Genomic DNA, 17,892 nt, shown 5'->3' with positions numbered 1-17,892 from the left:
GGCGCTCAGCTTTCTTGGACTCGGGTGCGTACTGCCTTCCTCCGGCGCATAAAGTTGCCCACGGTCTGGACTGGTCCGCCCTCCTCCCGGGTGCGCAGCGGCCCGGGAAGTCCCCGGGGGCAAGTGCGCAATTAAGGAAGCTCGCTTGCGGGCGAGCGGACGGAGAGGGCCGAGCGCCTCCCTCGCTTTCTCTTCCTTCTTTCCCAAACTTCAGGGCGCCCGGGCTCCAGTCCCGCTCTCCAGCCCGCCCGGGCCCGACGCGCTGGCCTAGGCGCTCCCGCAGTGGCGGCGCCCGGGGGCTGGGGNCGCGGAGCCCGGGAGCACGTCCCCGCTCCTCCCCCAGTCCCGCCCGCCGCGCTCCGGGACCCGAGGACTGGGGCCCCGCAGGACGGGCTCCGCGCGCACCGCCGCTCCTCGCGGCCCCGAGGGGCTGGGGCTGCGAGGCGGTCGACCCGCGGCTCTGCCGGGGAACGCGGAACCTGGGCCCTGGGGGGACCTTCGGTAGTGGGGTTTTGTTCTTGGTTTTGTCTGTTTTTAAGGCTAACTTTACCTTGATCAAAGTCAGTGGTTCGCAAACATCAGCGCGCGTCGGCGTCACCTGGAGGGGTTGGAAAAACATTTCTGGGGGCCATTCTGGAGTTTCAGATTCCGTGTTGCTGAAAGGATTTCCAACAAGGTAAGGCTGATGCTGGGCTCCAAGGACCGCATTTTTGGGACCTACGTATAAACCTGTGTGGATGTGTGGAGTTACTTGTGTAAAAAGCTAGGGATTCTAGAAACATAGATGCAGTATTTCAGGAAAAAAAAATAATAAAGCCAACCTTCCCCGAGTCATTTAACTGAGGCATAGTAGCTAAAATACCTTATGGTCTGGCAGAATTTAAAGGGGCCAGCCCCTAGGGAATTTTGGTGAGAGGGCAGGTATGGGATGGAGAGTAGAGGGTAAGAGTCACATTAATCGCTAACTTTGATTGAGCTCCCCCCAGCCATCAACAGTGCTGATTTGAGTCGACCCTCCTTGCCTGATCTTATTCTCAGAGCATCATCCCTACTCTACAAGTGGGACATAGAGGCATAGAAAGTTTTCATTGCTCAGGTCTTATAGCTAGGTGTGGTGGGATTTGAACCCCGGCAATTAGGAAGGAAGATTTCTCCCATCACTAGGAAGCCAGGCCTGGGGGTAGTGTTCATGGGGAAGGGGCTCTGCCATCCTCCTGTTAAGGTGAGTAGGTCCTTGGGTGCCCAATATAGAATTCCATAATTGCATGTCAACTTGGGAGCTCACAAGAGGCACCTGATACTCCCGGTGTGTCTCCCTGGAGCAACTCCAAGATTTGGGAAAGAAGACGTTATTTTTACATGTAGCTAAACATTTATATTTTGTGGAGTTAAACACAAAATTTACAGATTATTTGGAAGATTAAAATAGGATTTCAAAGAGATTTTGATGTTGTGGTGATCCTCTGGGCTACTACCCTCATCAGGGCTGTGTGCCCACTGCAGGACCAGACTCCAGGAGGTGAGGTGCTTAAGGAGTAGAACTTAAGGAGGCATTGATCCCAGGGCCATCCAGGGCCCTGGGCCCAGCGACTCCCTCTTCCTTTTGGAGAAAATGTTAGAGGACCTCACTCTCAGGGAGCTCTCGGTATATTGGAGAAGACCAACATTAACCAAAAAGCAAACAAAGACTCAGCCACTCTGGCAGATGCTAAGAAAGATGCAGCCTAGCCAGGGAGTTCTCCTGGAGGAAGGTGAGGGGCAGTGAACAGCGAGGCCTGCCGGGAACATTTCAGCCCATACTTGTATGGGCCCCATGTGGGAGGGAATGTGAGGCCTAGGGAGGGACTGAAAGAAGCCTGCGCAGGGGGGAGAAGGGGCCAGCTACTCAGGGCCTTGCGCAATGAGAAACCATTGAAGGATTTTGAATCATAGGTGTGATTAACCAGATTTAAGTTTTCAAAGATCAGTCTGGAAGCAGGATGAAGAGCAGAGTGTGGGGGATAGAGGCAATGAGGGGTGAATCTATTAGGAGATAGCTAGGAGTCTTTCAAGTGAAGGGTGATCATACCTAAGTCAAGAGTAGTGGTGGGGCGCCTGGGTGGCTTAGTCAGTTAAGCGTCCGACTTTCAGTTAGGTCGTGATCTCGCGTTTCGTGGGTTCGAGCCCCGCGTCGAGCTCTGTGCTGACTGCCAGCTCAGAGCCTGGAGCCTGTTTCAGAGTCTGTGACTCCCTCTCTCTCTGACCCTCCCCTGCTCACGCTGTCTCTCTCTCTCCTGGAAATAAATAAAACATTAAAAAAAAAAAAAGTAGTGGTGATGGTAGTGGGGTGGACATATCTGAGAGCTACTTTGGAGTGAAACCAGCGTGACCTGATTATGGACCCATATGGGGGGAGTTGAAGGGGTGGCAGTGCCTTTCAGACTTGGATATGAGCAGTTGTTAGAGGCAGTAACAGTCACTGGGGCAGTGACCCCCAAGCAAAAGAATGGAAGGCGTGTGAGATCATGAATCTCATCTATGGCATTTTGAGCTTAATAGGTTCTCTGGTTCTTTCTGACACCACCCTGGGTATCCAACAATTAGAGTCTGATTCTAACAGCCTGGAGTTAGCATCAGACCCTGCAGGTTAATGGGCTCACTCCCAGGAGACTGCCCCCTTTCAGATGCCAGCTGCAAATGGATGCCCAGACCACCACACTCTGGCCCACCCAACTACAAAGTTGGGTGCTCTCACAGTCCCCTCTTTCAGGTTCAATAATCCACCAGAGTGGTTCATAGAATTCAGGTGAAGGGGATAAGAATATGCTATCCCAAATAAGCCACTGTGGCATAAAGGATTATTTTGAGGAAGCAAAGAGAGCAAGCTCAAGATCTCTATTGTTTCATTTTTTGCCTAAAAGCAGGGCATAATGTTCCCTTTGTAACAGTAACATAAATACCCAATTATAATATCCCTCTCTTGATCACCAGAAATGACACTGGAGATGATCCTGACTTAAGTCTGTGTAACTATTAAACCTTATAACCTATATAAACCTGACTAAATAACCTTTATCTTCCATTCATTTCCCTCATATACTTACCTTCCGACAATTACTGCCCTTAGAAGCCCAAAAACCTTTCCTTCTGTCATTTTTCCACAATTTATTGCCCTTTGTTAAGGTGGTAGATGTATAAGCTTCTTGACCTAACAGCCTTTTGAGGTTTTCACTTCTTTCTTGTGAAATGCCCACGTGCATATGAAATAAACCTTTTTTCATACTAATTTGTCTTTGTCAGTTTAACTTGCACACCCCAGTCATTAAACCTAAGAGGGTAGAGGAAAAGTGCTTCTTCCTCCCTAACACAGGAAAACACTTTGCTTGCATTTACCAGTTTATCTAGTTGCATAAAGGATACAGCTCAGAAACAGTGAAATGAAAAAGATATGGGGAGAGGAGTACAGAGCTTTGCAGCCCTCTCCAGGTATACCACCCTCCCAGCACATCAATGTGTTCACCAACTGGAAGCTCTCTGAAGCTTATTGTTTAAGAGTTTGGGTAGACATCAGTCTCCAGCCCCTTCCCCCTCCCTGGGCTATCTTAACGCCATCTAGGGACCTTACCCTAAATCACCTCATTAGCATACATAGGTGTGATGCAAAGATACTCCTATCACTCAGGAAATTCCCAGGGTTCTAGGAGTTCTGTGCCAGGACTGGGGACAAAGGCCAAATACATATTTTTATTATACCACAGAAAGAGAAATAGGCCTAGAACTCAGAAGAGGATGAAGGCCCAGGCCTGAGCTGTCAGCAACTCTGGAGTTTGAAGGCCAGGAGGACAAAGAGGAGCTTGCCAAGGGAGAGAGAATGAGCAGCCAGAAGGGCTGGAGAACACTGGGGAGTGCTGTTCCTCAGAAGCCACGGGAAGACTTCAGAAGCAGGAGAGGTAAGCACTCCACTTGGGGGCCACAGGGCATTTGGGGTCCTCTTGCTTGCCTCCTGAATGAGGTGGACGCAGTGGGTAGTCTCTGGTCCCAGGCTCACTTTCCCCATGTCTTCTCTACACTCGGATCTAGATGCCTGAAGTCAAGCATTAAATGACACAACATGCAAAATAACCTTAAAATGTGGGCCACCCCACTGACCTGTGTTCAGCCCAACTCCAGTATCATGTTCCTTGATGGCTAAAATGTTTACTCCAGGCATTCAGAGGCTCCTAGCTTTACCATCAGTTCTGGTTACCTACTGCTGCATATAACCACCCCAAACATAGCTGCTTAGTACAATAACAGCAGCATTTGTTTTCTGCTTGAATCTACAAGGCGAGCAAGGCTCTAGCTGTGGCAGCTTGAAGGCTGGAGCTGCGATCGTGTGCTGCCTGGGAGGATCCACCAGCCAGGCTGGATCTGCTGGTGGTTCTCAGGCATCTGTGTGATGGCCAGCAGAGTGGCTTCTGGGCGTCTTGTACCTCTGCTTAGAGAGAGAGACAGAGGCGCTGCCTGACATTATGGCCTAGCCTCAGAAGCCTCATGCTGTCTCCTCTGCATTCTTTTCCTCAGAAGTGAATCACCAGTGCCAACATGTCTGAAGAGAGAGGAATTAGATTCCTTTTGATGGAAGAGTGTCCGAGAAATTGCAAGTGTGCTTTAAAACCACCAAACTGGGGCGCCTGGGTGGCTTAGTCGGTTAAGCGTCCGACTTTCGCTTAGGTCATGATCTCGCGGTTCGTGGGTTCGAGCCCCGCGTCGGGCTCTGTGCTGACTGCCAGCTCAGAGCCTGGAGCCTGTTTCAGAGTCTGTGTCTCCCTCTCTATCTGACCCTCCTCTGCTCATGCTGTCTCTCTCTCTCCTAGAAATAAAAATAAAATAAAAAAAAATTTTTAAAAAATACCTTAAAACCACCAAACTATGGGGCGCCTGGGTGGCTCAGTTGGTTAAGCATCTGACTCTTGGTTTTGGCTTAGGTCATGATCTCCTGGTTTGTGAGTTTGAGCCCCTCATCGGGCTCTGCACTGATGGTACGGGGCCTGCTTGGGATTCTCTCTTTCCCTCTCTCTCTGCCCCTCCCCCCCTCAGGCTTGCACTCTCTCTCAATAAACAAACAAACAAACAATAAATAAGTACCACCACCAAACCATGATAGAACAGGAAAACCATGATAGAACAGGAAAAATTAGAAAGGACTCAAAAGAATTTAGCTAGTTTAAAAGTCAAATTTTTTGGATGTGCAAACTGACACTCAAAGAGGAAAAGAAAGTTATCCCAACTTTTTACTCAAGGCAAGAACTGAGCTAGAATAAGAACATTCTTTTGATTCTTAGTTCTTGAGACTGTGCCTCAGAATTAAATCTTTTTTTTTCTTTTCTTTTCTTTTTTTTAATATTTTATTTATTTCTAGGAGAGAGAGAGAGAGAGACAGCGTGAGCAGGGGAGGGTCAGAGAGAGAGGGAGTCACAGACAGAAACAGGCTCCAGGCTCTGAGCGGGCAGTCAGCACAGAGCCTGACGGGGGGCTCGAACCCACGAACCGTGAGATCATGACCTAAGTGAAAGTCGGACGCTTAACCGACTAAGCCATCCAGGCACCCCTTTTTTTTTTCTTTTAAAGGTAATACCAGGGGTGCCTGGATGGCTCAGTCAGTCCAACTCTTGATCTCATCTCAGGTCATGATCTCACAGTTTGTGAGTTCAAGGCCTGCATTGGGTGGGCTCTGTGCTCCCAGCTTGGGATTCTCACTCTCCCTCTCTCTCTGCCTCTCCCCTGCTCCCTCTTTCTCCCTCTCCTTCTCTCTCTCAAAATAGGTAAATAAACTTAAAAAAATAAAGATAATATCATTCCTTGATTACCATTGTTTTTCTTTTTTGATGGTTAAACTAGTTGGTAAATAAGTTGGTATTAATATAACATGAAACTATGAAGGTGATCAGAATATATCACCCCAAAATATGCTACCTTGGCATCGTCTTGGTCTGTTTAGGATGCCATAATGAAGAAAAGAAAACAGACTTATGAGCAGCAAACTATTTCTCACAGTTCCAGAGGCTAGAAAGTCCTGGATCAAGGCTCCAATAGAATTGGTATCTAGTGAGAGCCTGCTTCCCATATGGCTGTCTTTCCCACATGTCCTCGCATGGTTGAAAGGGTTCACATGGTGGAGGGGGCAGGAGGGCTGTCTTGAGTCTCTTTCATAAGGGCATTAATCCCATTCATAAGGGCCCTACCCTCATGACCCAATTACCCCCCAAAGCCCAATCTCCTAATACCTTCACATTGGAGGTTAGATTTCAGCATAGGAACTTTGAGGGAACACAAACATGCAGACTGTAGCAGACACATTGATTGCTTTAAGGTGAAGGCAATTGAGAAACAGCAGATACAGGAAGGGCTGTCTGCCCTTCTCCTTTCTACCCAAAAGCATGCCATAGATTTCCTGTACCAGGAAAAGGAGAACATTCTTATCACTGAGACAGAGTTGACACCAATTTGAATCTGGACAATCAAACCTACAAAATAGCCCTTAGCTTCCACTAGTTTCCCCCATGTACTTCCGGGTCACTTTCCCACAGTTTACCCCTTAGCTTCCACTAGTTTCCCCCATGTACTTCTGGGTCACTTTCCCACAGTTTACCCCTTAGCTTCCACTAGTTTCCCCATGTATTTCTGGGTCACTTTCCCACAGTTTACCCCCTTAGCCCAGACCCTTTTCTCCTTTGTCTTGCCACATCCCCCTGACTTATCCTTCTTTGCTAAAATGGTACATAAGCTCTCTGTTTCTTTGGGTCTTCATTTCTTATATATGAAAGCCTCCATGTGCACATGAAACTACCAACGAGAAATAAACTTTTTATGTTTTTCTCTTGTAAATCTGTCTTTTGCCAGTTTAATTCTTAGGCCCAAACAGAACCTAAGAGAGTAGAGACATCACATATAATACGTTAAAGTGTTACAAAAATACTTAGGTTTTAAAGTATTTTAAAAGAGCAGAAGCATTTTAGAAACATTTCCCCTAACTCTTCTTCAGCTTTTTGAAGGAGATTGACTTGATTGAGGTAAAGTCACAGTGGGTTTTCAGAGGCTTAAATGCAGCCATGGAAACTTCCTAGAAAAATGCCTTCTAACCTGAAAGGATCAAATTCTGTACTGCCTTAGGCTGCATTTTTCAGCACAATTGAAATATGGTGATGGGATGAACTTGCAATTAATTTGAAAAAAACATTACCCTGCTTGCCTGGTTCATTTTTCTTTCTCATGTGTGCCTTCTAGCAGAGTCTAAGAGGTCTGAGTACAACTGACTTGCTTCAAAAGTGGAAAAAATAAAGCCAAGTGAGATTCAAATGACCTGCTTAACCAAAGTGATTCAGCCACCCAGAGAAGGGAGGGCTAGATTGATATCTAGTACAGCCAGTGCTTGTGAATCATCGTGTGCTAAACACTATCACAGCATTGCACAACCTCACACAGCCTGATGGGATGGCTACATTACCCGAAGTGTGGAGACCTGGAGGCCTACAAAGGCTCACTGGATTGCTCTGGTTATCCAGGACAGAATCTGCTGGGCCAAGATTTGGACTCACATGTTCATGGCACAGCTCCACTGTCTGAACCCCACTTCAGCCCTCTCTGGGACCCCACTGGAGATAAGTCATATTGGTTTTGGCTTAAAAAAAAAAATCAAGTCAGAAGGGGCCTTCCTTCTTATAACAAAGGGATGAGGAGTTAATAAAAAAGCCTTAAGGATGGATGTCTCTATTTTTATTTTGAATTTCTTTGGCTTCTCTATTTCAATGAGTTTTACTCATGCTTCTGATCATCCATGTTTTAACCTGATTTGCATAATATATTCTAAGTGTGTAATTTGTAATTTGTAAGTTTCCCAGAGCTGTTTGGCCTAATACTCAACCAATTTTTTTCTGAAATTAACGGAGTCACTTAAACATTGCATGTTAATGAGCCCACTAGAATCAAGTTAACTTCCTATCTATTAACACTTCAGGTTTTAGTATGTTAACTTTTTATTCTCATATGAGTTTTCTGCGATGTTTAAGTCATTTCACTTACAGTTAGGCATGTTTCTCATTTGACTTTGGATGACTGTAAATACCAATCATGATAAGAAGCATAAACAAATGTGTGAAAACTTCAGTTCTTGGTATACGTGATACCGTTCTAAGGAGCATACGAAACCGTAGGAGTGCATGACTGGTCCCAGTCTACCACTTCCGCCTGGCTCCCTGCAGCCTCCATCAGCTCTGGGGGGAGGCCCTTCATTTACCCTCTCGACCTTCTTTTTTTTTTTTTAATGTTTTATTTATTTTTTAGAGAGAGATAGAGACAGTCTGAGCAGGGGAGGGTTAGAGAGAGAGGGAGACACAGAATTTGAAACAGGCTCCAGGCTCTGAGCTGTCAGCACAGAGCCCAACGCGGGGCTCGAACTCACAAACCGTGAGATCATGACCTGAACTGAAGTCAGACGCTTAACCGACTGAGCCACCCAGGCACCCCTCCCCTCGACCTTCTTGTTCGGAGAAATGGAAGAGCCATTTTGTGATTCTGTGACTGAGCTGATAAGTTGATGTTTCTCAATAGGGAGGCTCTTCACTTTTTGAACAGGCGAGTCTGTGATGATTTGCAGCCAACATTTTAAGACCTTTAACATTCATGACCTCTCTCCTCAAAATGCCACTAGCAGCCCCAGGAATGTGACAACCAAAAAATCCATTCTCTTGTTTCCAACTGAGAACCATGATGCTCTGTCTTTGGACCTTTTACCATGTAAAATTAAAAAATAACAACCTTTTGGGGCACCTGAGTGGCTTGGTTTCGGCTCAGATCATGATCTCACGGTTTGTGAGTTTGAGCCCTATGTGGGGCTCTGCACTAACAGCATGGAGCCTGCTTAGGATTCTCTCTCTCTCCTCTCTCTGCCCCTCCCCTGCTCGCACTCTCTCTCTCTCTGTCAAAATAAATAAAATTAAAAAAAAATAATACAGCCTTTTGATTAAGCCAGTTTAATTGAGCTTTCTGCTGTTTGCAGCCCAGGGTCTCCTAACAGGAAGGCACTTTTTAAAAAATTTTATGTATTTAAGTAATCTCCACACTCAACGTGGGGCTCAAACTCATGACCCCTAGATCAAGAGTCACATGTTCTTCTAACCAAGCCAGGCAAGCACCCCAGGAAGGCATTATTATAATCATTTTGAAAGAATGAATAAATTGAGCCTCAAAGAGGTCAAGGAATGTGCCCAAGGATTTCCACGAGCCAGTGGCAGAACCAGTGCTTGGCTCCAGATCTGACTTCAAAGTTTGGCTCCTTCATCCCTATCTGCTTTCTCTCCAGCCACATGGAAGTTACTCTGAACTTCACTATTCTGAGTGTTCTCCTTCCCATCAGTTTCCTCCAAAAGAGCAAACTTGATTAGTTTTTTTGGTGGAAAAATACAAACAAATAAAAACAAAGAAACAAAAGACAGCAATGTAATGTGGAAACAATAAATTTAAAACATATATCTGTTTGTTTATGTGTCACATATTTCTGGAAAGACCCTGTCCTAGGGTTTGCCTCTGGGCACTGGAGCTCAAGGAGCTCAAGGCTACAAGCTGCAAGGAAAACTTAACTTTCATTGTAGATCCTTTTGTGCTGTTTGAATTCTTTGTATTGTGCAAGTATCTTTTCATTGGATTAAACACTAAAAATTTTAAAGCACTTGTAGATACATTTTATGTTAATGTATATTTTGCCATAATCTTAAAAATATTTTAAAAAGCACTCATAGGATTCAGCATTTAAAAATTGGATTCATGGGGCACCTGGCTGGTTCAGTTGGTTGAGCATTTGACTTGGGCTCAGGTCATGATTTCATGGTTTAGGAGTTCGAGCCCTGCATCGGGCTCTATACTGACAGCCCAGAGTTTGGAGCCTGCTTTGGATTCTGTGTCTCCCTCTTTCTCTGCCCCTCCCTGGCTTGTGCTCTGTTTCTCTCTGTCTCTCAAAAATAAATAAATGTTTAAGTTTTTTTTTTTAAATATTGGATTCATTGAAGCACCTGGCTCTTCCTTTTCACTGGCTACATTTGGCTACTTGGTTTTATTCCTCTGCTCATTCTTCCTTTTGTTATAGGGAGGCCATCTTTTCCTTTTCCATTTCACTGTTGTTACTCACCTAGCATGACCTCCTCCAGACCTTTGGTGCAGCCCTGGTGAAGGAATCTTACCTGACCCCTGCTTTGACACCATCTATATACATCTCCCAACCATGGTCCAAACTCCTTGTCCAGAAACAATCTGACTCCAACCACTTTTTAAAAAACATTTATTTATTTTTGAGAGACAAAGAGAGTCAGAGTATGAGTAGGGGAGGGGCAGAGAGAGAGAAGGAGACACAGAATTTGAAACAGGCTCCAGGCTCTGAGCTGTCAGCACAGAGCCCAACGCGGGGCTCGAACTCACAAACCGTGAGATCATGACCTGAACTGAAGTCAGACGCTTAACCGACTGAGCCACCCAGGCACCCCTCCCCTCGACCTTCTTGTTCGGAGAAATGGAAGAGCCATTTTGTGATTCTGTGACTGAGCTGATAAGTTGATGTTTCTCAATAGGGAGGCTCTTCACTTTTTGAACAGGCGAGTCTGTGATGATTTGCAGCCAACATTTTAAGACCTTTAACATTCATGACCTCTCTCCTCAAAATGCCACTAGCAGCCCCAGGAATGTGACAACCAAAAAATCCATTCTCTTGTTTCCAACTGAGAACCATGATGCTCTGTCTTTGGACCTTTTACCATGTAAAATTAAAAAATAACAACCTTTTGGGGCACCTGAGTGGCTTGGTTTCGGCTCAGATCATGATCTCACGGTTTGTGAGTTTGAGCCCTATGTGGGGCTCTGCACTAACAGCATGGAGCCTGCTTNAGCACCTGGCTCTTCCTTTTCACTGGCTACATTTGGCTACTTGGTTTTATTCCTCTGCTCATTCTTCCTTTTGTTATAGGGAGGCCATCTTTTCCTTTTCCATTTCACTGTTGTTACTCACCTAGCATGACCTCCTCCAGACCTTTGGTGCAGCCCTGGTGAAGGAATCTTACCTGACCCCTGCTTTGACACCATCTATATACATCTCCCAACCATGGTCCAAACTCCTTGTCCAGAAACAATCTGACTCCAACCACTTTTTAAAAAACATTTATTTATTTTTGAGAGACAAAGAGAGTCAGAGTATGAGTAGGGGAGGGGCAGAGAGAGAGAAGGAGACACAAAATCTGAAGCAGGCTCCAGGCTCTGAGCTGTCAGCACAGAGCCTATGTGGGGCTTGAACTCATGAATGGCAAGATCATGACCCGAGCCAAAGTTGGATGCTTAACTGACTGAACCCTCCTCTCTATTCACCTAAAGAAGTTATTTTCTGCAAATATCTTCTAGGAGCTACCTGGACTGATGTGAGATGAGACAACAGAGCCCTCCCTGGGCCCTTTGCTCCAAATCTAGCTAAGAAACTGTAATTTTACTTGGTTTACATATTGGGATTCCACAACATAATGTTTGAGCAAAGATCTCCACAGCAAAACAATATCACCATCATCTCCATCAGCACCATCATCATCATCATTATCATCATTATCACCATCATTATTACCATTACCATCTTCACCATCATCACTATCATCATCACTGTCATTGCCATCATCACCCATGATTATTACCATCACTATCTTCACCGTCATTACCATTATCATCACCATCACCATCATCACCATGACCATCACCACCATCCTTATCATCATTATCATCATCATCATCTCATTATTACCATCACTGTCTTCACCATCATTATCATCACCATCACCATGACCATCATTACCATCACCATCTTTACCGTGACCATCATCACCACTACCATCACCATCATATTTTAAAACCAGTGCTCTAAAGAAAATTCTTCCAAAATTTCTTCCTTTAAAAGTGCTTGTGCTCTTCTTGTTGCCTGGAACATTCATTCTATCCCTACCTCCACTTTTTGAAATGACCTGGTCTTTAAGACCATTTCCAAATTTTACTTCCCTTTATGGCCTTTTTTGGATCAACCCAGTCAGTAATGGTGACTTTTGCCCCAAGGCAGATTTATAGTGAAACTACTGAAGCTTACGTCTTCTTTGACCCCTCTGATTCATAGTCATGCTTTGGTATAACTTCAAGAGTAAGGCATTTTATTTTTTTTAATGTTTATTTTTAAGAGAGAGAGAGAANTAGGATTCTCTCTCTCTCCTCTCTCTGCCCCTCCCCTGCTCGCACTCTCTCTCTCTCTGTCAAAATAAATAAAATTNCTTTAAGACCATTTCCAAATTTTACTTCCCTTTATGGCCTTTTTTGGATCAACCCAGTCAGTAATGGTGACTTTTGCCCCAAGGCAGATTTATAGTGAAACTACTGAAGCTTACGTCTTCTTTGACCCCTCTGATTCATAGTCATGCTTTGGTATAACTTCAAGAGTAAGGCATTTTATTTTTTTTAATGTTTATTTTTAAGAGAGAGAGAGAAAGACAGAGTGTGAGCAGGGGAGGGGCAGAGAAAGAGAGGGAGACACAGAATCCGAAGCAGGCTCCAGGCTCTGAGCTGTCAGCACAGCACAAAGCCTGATGCAGGGCTTGAACCCATGAACCATGAGATCATGATCTGAGCCTAAGTCAGCTGCTTAACCCACTGAGACACCCAGGCGCCCCAGGAGTAAGGCATTTTAACCACAATTAGTTAAGACCACTTGTGTGAGGTGGTGTTAGAGCATCTACTAGCATTTTTGGATCCAGATGAGGGGCATATGAGTTGGGGACACATCTTTCAGTTTAATGTAGAATGTTTAGATGGGTTGCCGTGATTTGCATGTCTAAGGTATTATTAGATGCCTGGTATCAGAATGGCTTCCAGGATGCTCTGTGGCCCACTCTGTCCACTTAGCCAGTGGTGTGATGGGAAGGTACAAGGCCAGCATCCACAGCTCCACCTGAAGGTGTCTTATGGTGCTGTGACAGGCAGCTCCCAGGGATGCTGCCTCTTGATGTTCAGACTATAGGGAGAAGAAAACTTTTCTCCTCAACTACTAGGTTCTTCACCTGAGGCCCTGGAAATTAAACTGACAAAAGATAGATTAACAGGACAAAAGAAAAGAGTTTACTCACTTGTGCAGAATGTGATCACAGGGGAGAAACTCAGTGATGAGTAACTCAGGATGGGGGGTAATGGTTTGAATTTAGGCTTAAACATCATCTTAACAAAGAACAAAAAATGTGTAGAGAAGTGACAAAACAAAGGAAAAGGGATAAACCCCATTAGAGGTGGCAAACCTGGGAGGGGAAACATATAGGGAAAACATAGCAGATAAGTGTTGTTTTAGTAAGGTTTATTATATAGATTCTTCCCGTGCTGTCTGAACGGTTAAGAATCTAGAGTCATCTCCAGTGACCAAGAGTCCAAGAATTGTCTTCTTACCAGGTAAAAAGAGGGAAACACCTTTACAAATGGAAACTTATGTTGTGCTTCTGGCCAGATTGGGGAAGGGCAAAGAGCTTTTTTTCTTTGCTGTTTCTTAATTTTCTTCAGCTCAAAAGAATCCTCATGCCAAAGTGGCATATTTTGGGGTGGCATATTCTGATGCCCTCCAGTGTTCTGTGTAATCTCCTTTCCTTGAGTGTGAGGAGAGCCTAGGGCCTCTTCCTACTGAATAGAATCACTTTCATGGTAGGTCTTCTGCTGACACTTTCTGGCTCTTTCTCTTACTGATGTTTCTGAAGAAGCCAGATCCCATGTTGAGAGACATCCTGAAGGAAGAAGCTCAGGTGGAAAGGAAGGCTTTTCTTTTACAGTAATTAACACAGAGTAGAATTTATTAGCTTCCTGCACTGGTAGCCACAGATCTATAATACATCTTTTACAGGTGCTATGTCAAAGACACTTAATGGGAGGGGCGCCTGNGCCTGGAGCCTGCTTCAGATTCTGTGTCTCCCTGTCTCTCTGCTCCTCCCCTGCTCATGCTCTGTCTCTCTCTGTCTCAAAAATAAATAAACATTAAAAACATTAAAAAAAATTTAAAGAAATAAGATGTTGGTGCTTTGTTTTTCAGGAATTTCTTGCATAATTTTGATTCTTAAAATATTGNCTTAATATGGTTTTGAAAAAAAAATCTTTAATATATATTTATACATAGTATGTTTTTATAGTTTTATATAAAAATTTTTGTTTCAAAACCATATTAAATTAAACCCTAACCATCTATATATTGCCCTATATCTGCATACACAGAGTATCATTGAGAAGTTATCTGAAAAACCAGTAATAGAGCATGCTACAGGAGAAGGCAAATGACAGTGGGAAATTTGTCTTAGAAAATGTGTTTTTGAATTTTTAAAGGAACATTTCCTAAGATAAATTCCCCTAATACAAAAGCAATACTTACTAGGGAAAATGTAGAAAATACAGGTAAAGTAGGAAACAGAAAGTATACACATTCATAATGTCACCCAGCAATGAACCTGGTAGTTAGTATCTTAGTGTTTATCTTTTTCAATATGCCCCCTTCCACTCCCTCAGACTGAGAGCTCATTGCCTGCTTCTCTGGCATGCTTTTTGACATTTACATCCTAGTTGGGTCTGACTTGTTTCTGAATCTTTTCTCCAATGAGTACATCCTTGCTTGGAGAACAGGGATTGTGTCTAGTTGGTCACTGTAATTTTCCTGGAGTGTGGAATAGGAGATTTGGTCTGAATAAGGACCATTTCAGCAAATTATGTAACTATCCTGAGCTGTGTCCTCAGCTGTAAAATGAAATAATGTTAGTGCCTAACTCAGAGAAGAAAAATCCAGGGGCGCCTGGGTGTCTCAGTTAAGCATCCAAGCCTTGATCTCAGCTCAGGTCTTGATCTCAGGGTCGTTAAGTTCAAGCCTGGCATTGGGCTCCACACTGGGCATGAAGCCTACTTAAAAAGAAAGAAGAAATCGTGGCACCTGGGTGGCTCAGTCGGGTAAGTGCGTGACTTTGGCTCAGGTCACGATCTTGTGGTTCGTGAGTTTGAGCCCGTTATCCAGCTCTTAGGCTCTGTGGCTCTGAGCTGTCAGCACAGCCTGCTTCGGATCCATGTCTTCCTCTCTTTCTGCCCCTCCCCCACTCATGCTCTGTCTCTCTCAAAAATAAACAAACATAAAAATAAAAAAGAAAGAAGGAGGAAATCCATATGAATTGCTTTCAGCTACTATTTTCCAATGTGACCTCTCATTAGCACAGTGCATTCATTAATTCAGCACACATTTATTGCATGTTATTATGTGCCAGACACTCTTCTGCATGCTGGGGACCCAACAGTCAACAAAACAGTCACAAATTGTACCGTCCGGCTGGAAGTGGAGACAATATACCAATATACAGCTTATCTAATCACTATAGGTGCTTTGGAAAATATAAAGCTTTACACTCAGATACTCGTATTATGTGTTTATTGAGTCATTTACTATTCCCTAGCCTCTTCTCCTTCGCTTTCTGTCCCAACTTCTGCTTTACCATGGGATTAAATAACGCACATGGGTTTTAAAGTCTCCAGATCTGCAAGCGTAGACCAGCAATGGATTCCGAGTAGACGACTGGTCGGGGCCGCAGCATAGAAAAACCAAGCCAGAGGTCATGCAACATTTGTACCTGCCATCGGGAGACACCAGTAGGTGTTTTGACGTGGGTTTTCTTCCGGATGAGCGCACTGTTGTACTCTTCAGTTTGCACTCAGCTGTGATCAATAGTTACTGCTCTGTGAAAGTCAGGACAGTAAACAGCAGCTCTGGCCCTGTGTGGGGTGAGGGCTTGGGAAGCACTGGCTGGAGGCTGTTTGATCCCTTGTGTTACCAAGCGGTGGCTCCTGTCCTGGAAATTTCTCGCCCTGCCTACTGCTACAGGAACCTTCCACAGTGTTGACCTTTTCTCTGCTCTTTCCCCAAGCCATTGTTGTTGCTATTCAACAACTAGAGCCTCAACTGGGACCTCACAAAATGAGTGGGCAAATAGACAACACCACTGTAAGACGAATATCTGTTTGTAAATAAGCAAAGACCAAATGTATGAGCCCAAGCCTACAATAAATCAGAGTGGGAGGAACAAATGTTTTTTAAGAGAAAAAATAAAACTTAGAGCATATCCAACACTGAGATAAATGTAAGGTGTTCTTGTAAGAAGATTTTAAATACATGGAAGTTAATTTATTACTACAGTATTCTTATAGCCAAGCATTAGCTAATGTACACACAAATTTTATATCTTCATACTAGCCATTCATATTTAGTAATTTCATTATTCCATTATTATGATGGTTAAAATTCCTCAACACAAAGTACCCCACACTGGCATTGGATTTGTTCTAATACTGCTTACTTTCTATGGGTAAAGCCTAAACTGATTACAATTTGTAATTTTTCCTTTTTCCAAATAGAAAGTTTTCCACAAGAGTAACAAATCCATGAATTGTGCTATATGAGAGTCAGCCTCCAAAATAGTCTGAGTGATCGTTGCCTCCTGGTGTTTAATCCCACCTCACCCCCCATCCTGAGCTGTGCACCCAGCAGGAGATTGGAAGTGACTATGCGTGACCTCCCTGATGGGTTATAAAACACACTGAGGATTCCCCTTGCTCTCCTGAACCACTTGCTTTAGGGAAGCCAGCCACCAAGTGGTGAAAACGCTCAGGCAGCCCTGCAGAACAAGCAACATCAATTTGCTGGTCCTCTGGGCAAGCTTCCTTGGAAGCGGATCTAAGCCTTCAGATGACTGTCGCCTTGGGTGGTACCCTCAGTGCAGCCTCATGAGAAACTGAGTCAGAACCACCCAACTAAACCATTCCCAAATTCCTAGCATGAAAAAATGATAAATGTGTTGTTTTATGCTACTAAATTGGAAGTAGTTTTGTTACACAGCAATAGATAATGTAGTCTATGTACATTAGTGTCTTTAAGTGCAGAAGAAACATCTAGAAAAATGCACATGGCAATGTGTTAAACTTGGAGGAAGTGGAATAGTGACAAGAAATTAATGTTTATCTGTATTGCTTTCATTTTTTCTTCAGATGAATATATATATGTTTCAATTATATAAGTAGAAAAATAAATTTAAAGGCAAAACTTTAAAACAATCAAGATGTCCTTCAGTAGCTGAATGGAAAACTGTGGTGTATCTGTACAATGCAATATTATCCAGTAATTTAGAAAACTGAGCTATCAAGCCACAAAGGACGTGAAGGAAACTTAAATGCTAAGTGAAGTAAGCCAATTTGAAAAGGCTACATACTGTATGATTCCAACTATATGACATTATGGAAGATGCAAAGCTATAGAGACAGTAAGAATCAGTGGTTTCCAGGGTTTGGAGGGAGGGATGAATAAGGCAGTGCAGAGTGGATTTTTAGGGCCATGCAACTATTTTGTATAATACTATGCCAGCTGCTACATGTCACTATGCATTTGTCCAACCCCACACAATGACAACCCCAAGAGTGAAACTTAATGCCAACTATGGCCCTTAGTTAGTAATAATGTATTCATATCGGCTTGTCAGTTGTAACAAATGTGCCAAATTAGTGCAAGATGGTAAGAATAGAAGAAACAGTGGGGTAAGGGGCTGCGGATATTTGGGAACTAGCTCCACTTTCCACTCAATGTTTCCAAAAACCTAAAGCTATTCTAAGATATGAAGTCTATTAGTTATTTAAAAAATACTGTAAATTTTAAAAGATGAATAAAGACAAGTATACCAGCACAGATATCACATCTAATTTGCCAGACAACCAATCAGGGCCAGTTGGAATAGCAACTTCCATGAGCAAGGTAGGAAGATTGAGTCACCTGTCACCCTTGTTTCTATCAATGTTTTTTTTTTTTTTTTTTTTTCTTTT

At 43.8% G+C, this 17,892-nt stretch overlaps 1 long non-coding RNA gene across 1 annotated transcript; it reads left to right on the top strand.

Annotated features, from left to right (window-relative positions):
* Positions 1 to 540: 540 nt before the first annotated feature.
* LOC144236363 (uncharacterized) lies at positions 541 to 4,823 on the top strand. Its single transcript, XR_013336491.1, has 3 exons — positions 541 to 676; positions 3,738 to 3,929; positions 4,543 to 4,823. It is a non-coding gene; the product is annotated as an uncharacterized LOC144236363 (long non-coding RNA).
* Positions 4,824 to 17,892: the final 13,069 nt, after the last annotated feature.

Source organism: Crocuta crocuta, unplaced genomic scaffold, assembly GCF_008692635.1.
Source record: "Crocuta crocuta isolate KB4526 unplaced genomic scaffold, BGI_CrCroc_1.0 scaffold24, whole genome shotgun sequence".
Classification (NCBI taxonomy): Eukaryota; Metazoa; Chordata; class Mammalia; order Carnivora; family Hyaenidae; genus Crocuta; species Crocuta crocuta.
Note: the sequence above shows the minus strand (reverse complement) of the source record. Positions and strands in the feature narration are given on the sequence as shown.